The 13,311-nt window shown below is 42.6% G+C and overlaps 1 protein-coding gene across 1 annotated transcript in view; it reads left to right on the top strand.

The window, feature by feature from the left end:
- The first annotated feature begins 7,629 nt into the window (after window positions 1–7,629).
- SLFN12L (schlafen family member 12 like) overlaps window positions 7,630–13,311 on the top strand; it is a 59,897-nt gene continuing 54,215 nt past the window's right edge. The window contains exon 1 of the mRNA XM_021928936.2: window positions 7,630–8,034. The gene's annotated coding sequence lies outside the window, so the exon portion shown is untranslated. The remainder of the gene's footprint in view (window positions 8,035–13,311) is intronic.

The following is a 13,311-nucleotide window of genomic DNA, read 5'->3' as shown; positions in this document are numbered from 1 at the left end:
TATGTTGTAGCAGTCTTCAATATAATTATTTTTAATGGGGGCACCATATCCTAGCTAGATCGTATGAAATTTCAATGATCATTCCCTTGTTATTTGTGTCACTAGCAATTTTACACCAATTAAAATTAAGCCAGGCACATACTCAGGCATACAACCTTTTCTTTTTCTGGTATAGTTACAAATCCCTGGAGATGGGTTTACTGGATGAAAAGGCGACCTGGATGAAAGAATCACCTTATTCAGATTAGTTCTGATGCGAAGTGAATAGAAAACCCCAGTCACTGCATCTGATAACGTATACATTTTGCTGCATTAACTGAGAGAACAAAATGCTGACATCAGGTTCTGATGACAAAAAAGGCAATGATATCTTGGAAACAGGTGACTCTAAAAGGGCTGCAAGGGAGCACAGAGAGTGAAACTAAGGCTCACCACCCTAACCCAGAACTGCAGAGGAAGCACTTAACTTGGAGAACTATGGGTAGAAACATGAATTATATAACTTCGACACTATATTAAAAAAAATCTGTGGTCACTTAAAACTGACATAGGGTACAAAGAGAAAAGAAAAGATGCCTCTGACCATGACCAGAACCTTTTAATATTTTTTTAATTAAAAAAATTTTTTGAGACAGGGTCTCATTCTTTTTGCTCACATTGGGGTGCAGTAGCACAATCATAGCTCACTGCAGCCTCCACTTCCCAGAATCAGGCGATCCTCCCACCTCAGCTTCTGAGTAGCTGGGACTACAGGTGTGTGCCACCACGCCTGGATAATTTTGGCACTTTTTGTAGAGACAGGATTTTGCCATCTTGCCCAGGCTGGTCTCAAACTTCTGAGCTCAAGCAATCCTCTTGCCTCAGCCTCCCAAAGTGCTGGGATTACAGGCGTGAGCCACTGCGCCTAGCCTAAACAGGACTTTTTAAAAGGAGAAACTCTGACATGGAGAAACTCATTTGAGAAAAGAGGAGAAACTGCAGAGGTCAACTCGATCTTCTATGAAGCTGACTTGCCTCCATTTCCCCAAGGTTTTGGGCAAGCTGAACATAAAATTATTTTCAAGAAGCTTCAATCTGAAATAAATACAAAGTTTATAATAACTGCATGCTACTATTTATTGAAATCTTACTATAATCAGCTACAATTTGCTAAATGCTTTGCATACATTCTCACAACAACTCTATGAAATATCTACACATTATCTCTACTTCGTAAATGATACAGCTGAAGCACAGAGAATTTCACTTTCTCAAAGTCACATATCAAGTAAGTGGCCAAGTTTGTTAAATGTGACATTTGAATAGAATCCTTATTCTCATAATCCAAACTCTGAGAAGTTATAAATACTCTGAAAATACTCTCCAGTGTATGCTGGAATATTCAGAGTGAACAAGAATACTTATGTTTTCCATCAGGGTCCTCTGTCAAGCTCTCGTCTCTGGAAAGTGTTAGCCTTTACTGTAAGCACACAGCTGACTAGCCTATTCTGTTTCCTACAGTTAATATCTGCAGTCATCACAGAGCCTCTTGATCATTCTGGAAAAATCGGAATTTCTTGATCTGCAAAGCTCAGGATCAGACTCTGCTCATATTCCTGATCCATCCAAGGTCAGGCCCTCCTGACAGGAACTGCCAGATCCCCTCCAAGGCTGCTGCATCTTACCTTCTCCCATTGCAACCTTGCAGCCATTTCCTGGTGATGTAGAATTACGATGTCCCCACCTTCCTTCCCTTAAAATCCCTGACAAATATAGGTACAACGTCAGAGCAGATATTGCTGATTATCAAAGGAAATAGGCATTCAGAAAGTTCCAGGGACAGTGTTTTCTCTCTGAATCTACCTCATTCACAAAGGGAAGGAGGGCCCTTAGCTGCCCCATTCAATATCTTCAGTTAACAGAAGGCAAACATGATTTTGAAAGAAACGGGATCAGTTTTCACTTTTGTTCCTCCTTTCATTCTCAATTTAACATAGGTGTGAATAGTGAGAAATTAAGACATAGCCACTGTGTATTTTCTCCTGTTATTGTTTACTACTTCAGAGTTCTCTTGGACCAATTGCAGATAAAGTCCCTCATCCCTGCTTTAATCAGGGAAGGCTGTCTTTGCCCAGTTGTACAGTTTGAAAGAGGCGTGTGGTAGAGGGGGAGACAATGAAGGAAGCAGGTGCTTCCTTCCTAGCCAGCCACATATGACAAACCCCACCAACCAAAGGCTAATACATCAAAATACCTTTACAGTCCCATTGATGTCTCCTCTGATACATACAGTTACAACAAACATATATTAAGTGCTTAGTATGTGCTAGACATGGTGCAAATTGTTTTAAAAATATATCTTTTAACCCCCCAACCAGTCTTTGAATTATGTATAGCAGGAAGGTAGGATAAGACAGTGTAAGTGTTAAGAGCTTGAGTCCAGGGGTCAGGTCAACTCTGGCCTGGAATTCCAATTCTATTCTTAATTGGCTGGATGATCTTGAGCAAGTTACTTTACCTCTTTAAGATTCAGTTTTCTCATCTATAAAACAGAGATAAAATTCATACCTATGTCTTAAGGTAAAGATGAAGATTGAAAGCTAATACTACATTTAGGCTGACCATGGTGGCTGACACCTGTAATCCCAGCATTTTGCGAAGCCGAGGCAGGTGGATCACGTCAGCCCAAGAGTTTGAGACTAGCCTGGGTAACATGGTGAAACCCCATCTCCACAAAACAAACAAATGAACAAACCCCCAGAATTTGTCAGGCATGGTGATGTGTGCCAGTAGTCTCAGCTACTTTGGGGGCTGAGGTAGGAGGATCACTTGATCAACCAGGAGGTTGAGGTTACAGAAAGCCGCTACACTGTAGCCTGGGGGACAGAGCATGATACTGTCTGAAAAAGTAAAAATAATAAATAAATATGACATTGGCTGGGCACGGTGGCTCATGCCTGAAATTCCAGCACTTTGAGAGGCTGAGGCGAGAAGATCACTTGAGGTCGAGAGTTCAAGACCAGCCTGGTCATCATGGTGAAACTCTGTGTCTACTAAAAAAACAAAACAATTAGCTGGGTGTGGTGGCATGCACCTGTAATCCCAGCTACTTGGGAGGCTGAGGCAGAAGAATCACTTGAGCCTGGGAGGCAGAGGTTGCAGTGAGTCAAGATCATGCTACTGCATTCCAGCCTGGACGACAGAGTGAGACTCCGTCTCAAAAAACAAACAAACAAACAAATAAATAAGATATTTAAATAAAGCATAGTATGTGGAAAGCTCCCAATAAATTTTAGATCTTAATAGTTCCAATTTACAGCTGAGGAGACTCTGACTTAAAAGATAAATACTTAGGGCCAGTTTCGATGGCTCACACCTGTGATCTCAGCACCTTAGGAGGCCAAAGCTGGAGGATTGCTTGAGGCCAGGAGTTTGAGACCAGCCTGGGCAATATAGAGAGACCTTATCTCTATAAAAAATTTTTTAAATTAGCAGGGTGTGGTGGCACGCTCCTGTAGTCCAGCTACATGGGAGACTGAGGTGGAAGGATTGTCTAAGCCCAGGAGTTCAAGGTTACAGTGAGCCATGATCATACTACTGCACTCCAGCCTGGACAACACCACAAGACTCTAGCTCTAAAAATAAATAAATAAGTAAATAAATAAAGAAATCATAAATACCTTACCCAAGATCACAGCACTAGCAAGTTCTGAGTCTGAGATCTGAACCCGTGTCTGTCCGACTCCAAAGTCCATGTTAGCTTCTATGTTCTTCTGTTTGTACATCAAAGTTAAAGGCATAAGTCTCCTTCTGTGTTGACAGTAATTCATTTGATTTTATGTTGAGACTTGGATCAAATACACTTAGAATACTGATGGCATTCTTAGCCTCTAAATTTTTCTGCAAAATCAATATGATTACGTAAATGACTTACATAATAGGAAAATGTTCAGAGGATAGCATTTTGTATACTAAGAAACATAAAAGATATATCTGTCATTACAAGTTCTATATAATTACATTATAGAAAGATTAGAAAATAGAGAACCACAAAAGAAAATTCAATCCCTATTATTACCGCCGAATCATGCAACTGCTTTCACTTTTGCTTGTTCATTTCCTGGGCTAGTCTAGTGGCAGATATATTTTAGCAGAGCTGTAATCATGGCATACATTCCATTTTATATCCTGTTTGGGTTGATTGTTCCAGTGACCCCTTTCTTCTCTGCAGTGTCCCATATAGTATGTGAGGCATTTCCCACATTGCAGCCTAGGGAGAGGTGGTTCTCAGTGCCTTTGAGTAAGGAGCCAAGATTATCAGGGCAGTAGTGCCCCTTACGTTCCAACTGGTTTCATGAGCAGCCGGAACTTGTGCCTATAGGGAAGAAGATGATGGGCAAGTAAAGGAGGAGAAAGCTCTTCACCTAACTCCATAAAATATGGGGTAGGGTGGGGTGGGGTGGGGGCAGACATTTTAGGGAACTGCGCAACAGAGCAACACAATTAGGACAGAAGCAACCTTCTTTCCTTGCTTCCCCACGGGTCATTGTGGGAAGATGGTACGTGGGTGTGCCCTCCTTGTGCAGTTGCCAGGCACAGAAATCAGGAGGTCTGTAAAGCAAACCTCTGTTTGGCTAAAGGTACCGAAGGGTGGCAGAATCGGTTGTCCCCAAATATGCCATTTTGACATAAGGATTATTTTGAGCTAAAGGCACTTGAAAGTAGCAGATGCATATGAGGACACAAAGGCATAAAAATAATATAACGGACTTTGAGGACTCGGGGGAAGGGTGGGAGAAGGGTGAGGGATAAAAGGCTACACATTGGGTGCAGTGTACACTGCTCGGGTGATGGGTGCACCAAAATCTCAGCAATTACGACTGAAGAATTATCCATGTAACCAAACACCACCTGTTCCCCCAAAACTGTTGAAATAATAATAATAATAAAAAGAAAATAGAAGATGCAAAAAGGGAATCTTAATCTTTTTTTCTTCCTGAAAACAGGAGATAAAAGTCCCATGTGAAAGATGCCGTCCCTGTACCAGGAGAAGAAAAAGCATTCTTCGACAGGGGTCATAACCAGGATAATCCTCTACAAACAGACCTTGCTAAAATAACCCTTATCCTCCTTTGCCTCCACACATAATTTAATGTAATTACTTTTCTACAATTGCACTCTTTGCTCATCCTACTACATAAGCTTTTAGGTTTCGGCACTTCTTCAATTTTCTTTAGGGGCTCCTATATGTAAAAATCTGTATGTTTTTCTCTTGTTAATCTGTCATAGGCCAATTTAATCCTCAGGCCTAGCCAAAATCCCTAAGAGAACAGAAGTAAAGTTTTGCCTCCCCTATAGTTTCTGGTAGTGAAAATGGGACCCTAGAAGGCTGGGATGCGCCACTCACTTCAGAGCCTGTGGGTGGGATCCCGGAAGAGCTGACAGAACCTGCAAAAGGTAAAAATTCTTACCAAAGTCAGCTCCCCCACATATCTACCTGAAGTGCCCTGTGGAGAGGAGAACGTTAAACATTTTACTTGTCTTTTCCTTTCCAAATTCAGATCGGCAGGAGAAAAACATTTGTAAGAATGAGTTCTTTGAATTGTCACTTTTATAAATTTGGTCTGGGTATGATCCACAGCCTCCCAGGAATAATAAAAAGTCCTTGTGTGCATTGTCGATGTCGTTTGTGTTGTTTGTCACAAGGAAGAAAATCATAAGATGAGATTCTTCTTTCGTTTTATGTCCCGAGAGCCTGGTTTTAAAATAGTCTCTCTGGTCTTCGCCGCCAGGGGGCGCAAGTGTTGCTGGTTTGCATCAGGGGGCCAGCCTGGAACCCAAGTTCTAAGATAAGCAGCATTTTCGTCCGACTGTGCCAGCTCTCAGATAAGTTTGTCTTAATAAAAGGTCCCAGTCCATAAGAGGCGTTTGTCATCTGAACTTTCATTGTCTTTTTTTTTTTTGAGACACGGTTTCACTCTGTCGCCCACGCTGGAGTGCAGTGGTGTGATCTCAGTCACTATAACCTCCACCTCAACAGGCTCAAGTGATTCTCTTGCCTCAGTCTCCCGAGTATCTGGAATTTCAGACATGCGCCACCACACCTGGCTAATTTTTGTATTTTTTGTAGAGACGGGGTTTCACCATATTAGCCAGGCTGGTCTCGAACTCCTGACCTCAAGTGATCCGCCCACTGCAGCCTCCCAAAATACCGGGATTACAGGCGTGAGCCACCGCGCCCGGCAAAACGGCTGCATGGCTTGCATCCTCCTTGGGGATGCCGCTTGCATCCGTGGTTAAGTGATAAAAGCCTTATTGATTTTAAGCTATAAAAACTTACTGGTTTTGAGTTATAATTAAGATAGGTACAGCTTCGAAGATTTGAACTTTTATATCTAAAAGGATTTTGTTTTTAAAGAAAGCTGTCATCCTAAACAAACGTCTATGGAAAGATGAGATCGAAAGAAAATATTAATAGGCAAAAATGAGAATCAACTTTTACCAAAAGTATTAAATTTTGTGTTTATGTATACCTAATTCATGGCTAAGATTTTAAATGAAAATTTTAAGATCTGTTTGTGCCTGTCTCTTTGTTTATGCTTATGTATGTGTGTTGTGTATATGTGATATTTCTCTACCTCCTGATGATATTGCACTGCTACTTGATAGTCTAATTCAGAATGTCTGAGCAAGGACCTTAGCATCTGAATTTTTTTTTTTTTTTTTTTTTTTTGAGACGGAGTCTCGCTCTGTCGCCCAGGCTGGAGTGCAGTGGCCGGATCTCAGCTCACTGCAAGCTCCACCTCCTGGGTTTACGCCATTCTCCTGCCTCAGCCTCCCGAGTAGCTGGGACTACAGGCGCCCGCCACCTCGCCCGGCTAAGTTTTTGTATTTTTTAGTAGAGACAGGGTTTCACCGTGTCAGCTAGGATGGTCTCGATCTCCTGACCTCGTGATCCGCCCGTCTCGGCCTCCCAAAGTGCTGGGATTACAGGCTTGAGCCACCGCGCCCGGCCGCATCTGAATTTTTAAAAAGCATGCCAAAGGATTTGGACAGGCAGTGAAGATTGGGAACTAATTATCTGATTAATGAATGACATCTCTAATTCAATTACCTCTAGTGCACAGCACCTTTTCTTATAACTAAAAATGATTGCTAAATCCACACTGTAATAATTTTTTCAATGTATAAAGATAGACACCCAAAAGAAATGGAACAAGAAACCAACAAGAGCTCAAGGGAATTGTGACTCCTGTGGGCTGTTGAGGGAGACAGCAGGTCAAAAATTAGCAGGAACTTGATTAGAACGATAGCAACAGTATTGGCAGCTAAATTAATAACAGTGAATCCAGCAGGAATTTCATCTCGGCTGCAGTGACAACTGTTAGGATTATGTAGGCTACTCTAAAAATTAAGAGAAAGTCAGTGAGATGCACCGTTTAATTTCCTTTCTGGCTCTTTCACTGTTTCTTTTCATTTTGTTTTTTCCCTTTTCCTTGCCAACAGAAAAATATTTCTTGAGTAACTCAGGCCTACTGTACGAGGTAACAATTCTCTCCTCCCTTTCCATCTTCTTCCTCTCCAGTTCCACTCCTGAGAGAGTAATCCTTAATAACAGTTTGGTGTGTATCCAAAAAAAACATTTTTGTAGCATTGTTCTCCAGAGTGTTTGAAGGATTTCTTCTGATAAAGTTTCTTTAGTCTTTAGCCAGAACTAGTCTTTGACCCACTTACTCTACTGATAAGCAGGAAATAGCACTTTTTTTTTTTCCCCCCTTGAAGCTAGAAAGGCAGGCCTAAAGTGAGTAGGAGCATTCTGAGAAATGGAAACTTAAAAAAGGCGGCAACCTTCTAGTTTCATTCTCAGAAATACCAAAGCAGTCTTTTTCCTGGGCTTGTTTTTCTGCAGAGAGCTCAGATTTGAGAGCCATTTCTAGCCTTTGAGGGTTACCACTGTCCTCAGCCAAACTGCAGGGACTCCTAAGTATATCAGAACTCCTGGAACTTTCTCATCTTTTCAGCATCTCAACCCTGTGGAATCTTTTAATTCGCAAGGTAAGTACAGATTGTCCGGAGAGATCTGAGCCGTGCCTATTCGATGGAATGCAGAGTCTCTCAAAGAGACCTCATAACTCTAAGATGAAAATCCCCTCTGTGGATGTAGACTCTTCCAGACATACCCACTTTAAGCAAGAGAGGACGAAGTAGACACTTTACGTCTACACTTTTAATAAATAAATGAAATAGACAATGAGAGGAGCTGGCCCTTAGACTGGACTCACCTTGTAGCTGAGGCCTAGGATGTAGGACTCCAGCCCAGAGAGTCCCGCATCCTGGCTGGGCTGAGAAAGAGAGATGTAGAGGGTTCTCATAGTTCTGGGGAGCAAATCTTCAGATAAGACAAGGGATGAGCCTTGGAAGGAAGGGATGCTTGTGAAGATTCTTTTTTTTTTGAGACAGGGTCTTGCTCTTTCACCCAGGCTGGCGTGCAGTGGCGCAATCACAACTCACTGCAGCCTCGACCTTCCAGGGCTCAAAGGATCCTCCCGCTTCAGCCTTTGAAAGTGCTGGGACTACAGGCACTGAGCACGAGGGTGCCTGGCTAATTTTTTTTTGTTTCTGTAGAGAGGAAGTCTTGCTAGATTGACCAGGCTGGTTTCAAACTCCTGACCTCAAGCAATCGTCCTGCCGTGGCCTCCCAATGTGCTGGGATTACAGGCGTGATCCACTGTACCCGGCCATGCCTGTGAAGATTCTTTAGCAGTTAGCTGATTGCTTCATCGCTATGAAAAGGGTTTTCTTATTTTGATTTTTCTTTTTTTTGAGACAGGATCTCACTCTGTCACCCAGGCTGGAGTACGGTGATGCAATCGTGGCTCACTGCAGTCTCGACCTTCCCAGGGTCAAGTGATCCTCCCATCTCAGACTCTCTGGAGGAGCTGAGACTATAGACCATGCACCACCACACCCAGCTAATTTTTTTGTATCTTGTAGAGACTGGATTTCCCTGCTCAGACTGGTCTCAAACTCCTGGGCTCAAGCAGTCTGCCCACCTTAGCCTCCCAAAGTGCTGGGATTACAGGCATGAGCCACTGAGCCCAACTATGTTTTCTTGTTTTTCATAATATATATACTGTTTTGTTTTCAGAGAATCTTAAGTTGTGTTGACTGGGAAACTATGATCTAGTTGGATTGAGATGTAATTCTTGCAAGTGCGTCACTGCATTGGGTTATGTTGTTTACTGACATTAATTAAAGTAGATACTTGTGAAAGCCCTAGGTGTTCTGTCTAGCTATGTTTTTACGTATGACTTTTGCTCGCCTGTGTTTAACAGAAATAGTTTTTCTTGTTATCAAATGTGTTTTATAAAATAAATGCTATCACAAATACCAGGCAGATTATTCCAGAATGGTTATTCTTACCAGAGTAATGAAAACTCTCTTGTCTTCCAAGAGGCCTAATAATTTGGGAGACCAGTTTGCACAATGATTAAGAGTCTAGATTTTGGGTTGGGTGTGGTCGCTTATGCCTGTAATCCCAGCACTTTGGGAGGTCAAGGTGGGAGGATCACTTGAGCCCAGAAGTTTGAGAACAGCCTGGGTAACATAGCAAGACCCCATCTCTACAAAACAAAAAAACAGAAAAACTAGCCAGGGCTGGGTGCGGTGGCTCACGCCTGTAATCCCAGCACTCTGGGAGGCCGAGGAAGGTGGATCATTTGAGGTCAGGAGTTTAAGACCAGACTGGCCAACATGGTAAAACACTGTCTCTACTAAAAATACAAAAATTACCTGGGAGTAGTGGTGCGTGCCGGTCATTCCAGCTACTCAGGAGGCTGAGGTGGAAGGATCACTTGAACCCAGGAGGTGGAGGGTGCAGTGAGCCAAGATCCCGCCACTGCCTTCAAGCCTGGGCAGCAGAGCGAGAATCTGTCTCAAAAAGAAAAACGAGAAAACTAGCCAGGCATGGTGGCATACACCTGTAGTCCCAGCTACTTGGGAGGCTGAGGTGGGAGGACTGCTTGAGTTCAGGAGCTGAAGGCTGCAGTGAGCTATGACTGCACCACTGCACTCCAGTCTGGATGACAGCGAGACCCTGTTGCTAAAAAAAAAAAAAAAGAGAGAGAGAGAGAGAGAGAGAGAGAGAGACAGAGTCTAGGTTTTAATTAGAAGCACTAGCATTTAGAATCAAATACTCCTGGATTTGAGCCTCACTCATATGACTCTGAATATGTCCCCCATCCTCCGCTTCCTCATTGATAAAATAAAGGTAACAGTATTTGTTGTGAGGAATCAATGAGATTATGTATATAAAGGTTTTGGTACAGTTCCTGGCTCAATAAATGTTAGCTCTTTCAGCTCATGAGGAGCACAAACATCAATCTGCCTACTATGCCCTTTGTTTTTAATCTGGACTTGATTGATTTGATCTTCTTATATCAGAATTCTTGATCCCAGGCCTTGGTAGAGATTTCTGCTTCCGGCTGCTTAAGCTTTGGCATATATCCAGGTTCTCTCTCCACATTTGGATCCTTTCTCCCTTTCAGTGTTTGGCTAAGCTATGGTTTTTAATCCGGGGTGAGAAGCAGTATCTCAGAAACAGCTCCCACCAGTGACTGGGCCCATTCTGGTTCTTATCCATTGGATTGAGATGGAAGAGGAGCAATTAAAATAATAGACACGAATTGCCATCAATCGCCAGGCCGCTCGGCTTACTTCTAAATCTTTCTCAAATCTGCCGGCTTAATTCTAAATCTCTCTCAACTCTGCCTACTTCTCCATTGTCACCACCTTAGTCTACATCACCATCTGTTCTCATTTGGGCTGCTGAAACCATATCCTGAAAGGTCTTTTCCATGACTGCTCTAGCCTGCTTCAGCTAGAAAGAACTTTAAAAAATGTTCGTCTGATGCCGTGTCTTCCTGCTTAACATCCTCCAATGGCTTCCCTTTACCTTTTTTTTTTTTTTTTTTTTGAGATGGAGTCTTGCTCTGTTGCCAGGCTGGAGTGCAGTGGGACGATCTCAGCTCACTGCAACCTCCGCTTCCTGGGTTCAAGTGATTCTCCTGCCTCAGCCTCCCAAGTAGCTGGGACTATAGGTGTGTGCCACCATGCCTGGCTAATTTTTTGTAATTTTAGTAGAGACGGGGTTTCACCGTGTTAGCCAGGATGGTCTCCATCTCCTGACCTCATGATCTGCCCACCTCGGCCTCCCAAAATGCTGGGATTACAGGTGTGAGCCACCGTGCCCAGCCCTTTCTTTTGAGACAGAGTCTCCTTCTGTTGCCCAGGCTGGAGTGCAGTGGCGTGATTTCGACTCTCTGCAACCTCTACCTCCCAGGTTCAAGCGATTCTCATTCCTCAGTCTCCCAAGTAGCTGGGACTATAAGCGCAGCCCGACTAATTTTTTTATTTTTAGTAGAGATGGGGTTTCACTATGTTGACCAGGCTGGTCTCAAGCTCCTGACCTCAGATGATCTGCCTGCCTCGGCCTCCCAAAGTGCTAGGATTACAGGCGTGAGCTACGATGTCTGGCTGGCTTCTCATTACTCTTAGGGTAAAGCCAGGAATCCTTAAAGTGGCTTACCAAACAATGTACAGTCGGACACCTGAGCATCGTTCCAACCTCATCTCCTGCCTCTATCCCTCCAGCTCTGTGCTGTCAGTCTTTTAAACTTGACATACTCCTTCTTACTTCTGTCTAGAAAATTATTCCCACCCTTCTTCACCAAATTAACTCTTCACATCATTTGCATTCTTCAGATCCTAATTCAAATGTTACTTTTTCTGGAAATCCTTCTCTGGACCCATTTCCCCTCCAACTGCCAGGTGAGGGCAGTGTTTCCACTCTAAGCTCCCCTGACATTCTAAACTTTTGTCCGTAAGAGTCACTTGTTTACTGTCTACCTCCTCAAGAAGAGGGACCACGTTTGTTTTGTTCACCAATGTCTCTTCTAGATTTAGCACAGTGGTAGGCAAATAATAGATATCCAATAAATATTTGTTGAGTAAATGATTTATGACTATTATTTATATTTAAGTATGAATTGGGAGCAATTTCATTTTAACAATTGAGACGTGCCCAGTTCATTAATATGCATCTTTTAAAAATAGTTTCTACATGCAACATTGTATTAAGCATCTTCTTGATGAAACGTAATATAGCCTTTGAAACCTATAACTAAAAGCGTAATAACTTGGAAGGGTTGTAGCGGTGTTATGTGATAAAAGCAGAATATAAAATTCTGTTTATTTGATGCTTACAAATTGTAAAAGAATGTAATATTACTAAGACGATAAGAGATAAGGGAGATAAGGGTGAAAAGGTTATTGATCGTCATAATATTGTTTATACAATATATAAAACTGAATGTTGTAGCCTGCCATTTTTTGTGTGTCAAACAATATATATTTAATAATGTGATAATTATATAATTTTGAAGTTTTTTTGTTTTTGTCTTGGGTTGTTTTTGTTTTTGAGATAGGGTCTCACTCTGTCACCCAGGCTTGAGTGAAGTGGCATGATTTTGGCTCACTGCAACCTCCGCCTCCTGGATTCTAGCGATTCTCCTGCCTCAGCCTCCCAAGTAGCTGGGATTATAGGCACCTGCCATCATGTCTGGCTAATTTTTGTATTTTCAGTAGGGGTGAGGATTTCACTGTGTTAGCCAGGCTGGTCTTGAACTCCTGGCCTCAAGTGATATGCCTGCCTTGGCCTCCCAAAGTGTGAGGATTGTAGGTAAGAGTCATGGTGCCTGGCCTGATTTTGAAGTTTTAAAAAAAGTTTTCCCATAATCCCAATGGAGCCAGGTACTTTATAAAATTTTTCTTGATAACGTCCCTGATGCTTTTTATTCTGTTATTGATTCATCTGCATTATCAATTTTTTATCAAACAGGTTTTGCTTTTGTGCCTTTTTTTTTTTTTTAAATGGAGTCTCACTCCCTTTTGTGCAGGCTGGAGTGCAGTGGTGCCATCTTGGCTCACCGCAACCTCCACCTCCTGGGTTCAAGCGATTCTCCTTCCTCAACCTCCCAAATAGCTGGGATTACAGGCATGCGCCACCCCGCCCAGATAATTTTTGTATTTTTAGTAGAGTCGGGGTTTCACTATGTTGATCCACCTGCCGCATCCTCCCAAAGTGTTACGATTACAGGCATGAGCCATCGTGCCTGGCCTGTGCCTATTTTTAAAAACCATTCTTCTATGTTTTCAAATTTCTTTTTTTTTTTTTTTTTTTTTGAGACGGAGTCTCGCTCTGTCGCCCAGGCTGGAGTGCAGTGGCCAGATCTCAGCTCACTGCAAGCTCCGCCTCCCGGGTTGACGCCATTC

Source organism: Papio anubis, chromosome 17, assembly GCF_008728515.1.
Source record: "Papio anubis isolate 15944 chromosome 17, Panubis1.0, whole genome shotgun sequence".
Taxonomy (NCBI): Eukaryota; Metazoa; Chordata; class Mammalia; order Primates; family Cercopithecidae; genus Papio; species Papio anubis.
This window is presented reverse-complemented; position numbering and strand designations above follow the sequence as displayed.